Source organism: Buceros rhinoceros, unplaced genomic scaffold, assembly GCF_000710305.1.
Source record: "Buceros rhinoceros silvestris isolate BGI_N320 unplaced genomic scaffold, ASM71030v1 scaffold3300, whole genome shotgun sequence".
Classification (NCBI taxonomy): Eukaryota; Metazoa; Chordata; class Aves; order Bucerotiformes; family Bucerotidae; genus Buceros; species Buceros rhinoceros.
Genome location: NW_010387767.1, coordinates 34,731 through 37,171, shown reverse-complemented (window position 1 = coordinate 37,171; position 2,441 = coordinate 34,731).

Sequence of the window (2,441 nt, the reverse complement as noted above, 5' to 3'; positions counted from 1 at the left end):
GTGCCCCGCCGGTGCCGGCCGGCTCTCACGCTTTGCGGGGCTGTCCCCTTGCTGGGCAGTGCCTGGCACTGGGGAGCGAGCGAGCGACGAGCTGTGGAGACGCGGAGAATTGCTCTCTGTGCTTTTAGGCGTGGGATTTCTTGGGTACTAACAGTGTCTGGAGCGGTGAAAAGAGAGTTCCCTTGGGTCGACGAATGCGGTTTCTCCTCTCGTGTCGGAGCCGTGGGTGTGCCTGCCCAGTCTCCCTGTCCAGCCGCTTCCCAGTCGCGAGGGGCCGGTGCAGCAGCCCGAAGCTGCAGCGCCTGAGGCGTGGGCGTACGGAGGAGCAGCTGCCTACAGGTTCCCGTGAACCGCCAGATTCTCAGCAGTCTGCAGTTGTTCTTCATACCCGCATGAAATCTTGTCTGCGGTGAGTGGGAAAACCTCCCGTGCTGAACTCGCTGAGTGTCAAACCTGTTCTCAAGGGGATGCTTTGCTAAAAGTCTTTTTGTTTCCCTTTCACGTGATTGGCTTTTTCCACAGCTTTGAAGCCTGCAGATTTCAGGCAGCAAACTCTCCGCCGTTGCTGCGCGCCTCCGCCCTGGCCCTCTGCTTTGTGCTGTTCCAGTCCCCTGCGTGTTCTGCCTTGTTCTTGCTTAAGCTCGCAGCGTTTCGTGCCAAGAGTCGTCCTCCGGCATGTCTGTACAGAAGCCAAAGCAGCGGGTGCCTGATGCTCTTGGGCAGCACAAGCAGCGTCTCCAAAGGAGATGGGTCTGTAAATTCCCACCCCCGTGTCCCGTCGAGTCTCAGCGCCCGCCCAGCAGACACCCGCTCCTCTGCGGCAACGCCCGGGGAGGGGGCAGGCCCCACTGCCCGGGTGAGAACAGGCGAGGCCGAGGCAGGTGCCAAGAGGGGTAGGATGGGCTGTCGACCTTGCAGGCGAAGGGATCTTGGGGTCACGTTTGCTGTCATGGTTTTGGGAAGGGGAGGGATGGGCAAGGGACAGCAGGGCTGGGGGAAGGAGACAGCTGCAGGGTGTGCTGAGTGAAGCAGAGGGAGGACAGGGCGGTGAGCGGGAGCATCGCGCAAATGCCCCTCGGGATGGTGCTGGCATAATACAATTAAAACCATGGCAAGTCTGGCCTCTTCTGTGACCGACCCAAAGCAACTGATGCTCAAGCGTCCCGTCCCGCTGAACACGTGAAATTCCACTTCACCTTGAGCGCGCTCCTTCCTTCCACTGCGTAAAGCTCCTGGATGTGAATGTGCCGGTTCTTCTCCCGTTTGTAGCCACACCGGATGGACCGCACGGGGCTCCGGAGCCCGTCCGCATCGCTCTCCCCACTCCAGCTGGGTAGTCCCTTTGGAGAAGCTCCCCTCCAGGAGTCCTCCTGCCCACAGGATGCGAGTGTGAAACCTTGAATGATTTTCTGTAAGGTTTAAGTGAGCAGCAGCTGCTGCTGAAGTCCACTAGCAGACAACACCAATTTGCTTACGCTGAGATACGAGTCTCACGGGAAGAGAGTCCTTGCTCTGGGTAGGAGCCATCTCGTGTTGCTGTCCTTCACCTTTCTGCTGGTCCCACAGATTAAATATCCTCCTGTCTCCAGCAGGTGTATCAAATTCCTGGGGTTTGCTGTGAGAGGTAGATGAGGTATCTTGCTTGTAGCCCTGAAAGCTGGCTGTCCTTTGGTCCTTGCTGAAGCCCCTGTCCTCACTCAGCTCCGTGGGAATGTGTAATCCTGCTGGTGTGACTGTAAACACAGGGAGTTCTGTGGACCTGAACCCTCTTTTCAGTACCCCCTTGGCCCAGCTCAGCAGCAGAGCAGCCTTGGCTGAAATTATTACCAGTACTGCCAGGAGCAGGGCACTCGGGATAGGTGTTCCCGGTGGTTCTTCCCCTCCGGGACCCTCCAGCTCCCACGCTATAACAGGAGGGGGCTGTTGTGTCACTGTTGGGTGGAGGGCGACCACGAGGGGCAAATGCCTGGTGTTGGCACCAGGAGTGAAGGATGATACAGTGATGACGGACACGAATGCAGAATGCAATGTGGTCTGCACGGAGTTGAGTGACGTTCTCACCCCCTTTTCTCCGCTGTCCAGGCTTCTATTTGCAGCAGGGTACAGATCACAGAATCACAGAATTGTTTAGGTTGAAAAAGACCTTTAGTATCATTGAGTCCAACTGTTCCCCCAGCACTGCCAGGTCACCACTGACCCCTGTCCCTCAGCACCACATGGACACGTCTGTTAAACCCCTCCAGGGATGGGGACTCCACCACTGCCCTGGGCAGCCTGGGCCAGGCCTTGACAACCCTTGTGGGGAAGAAATTGCTCCTCATGTCCAACCTAAACCTCCCCTGGTGCAACTTGAGTCCATTTCCACTCATCCTATTGCTTGTTCGGGGGAGAGGAGACCAACTCCCACCTCGCTCCAAGCTCCTTTCGGGGAGGTGCTAAGA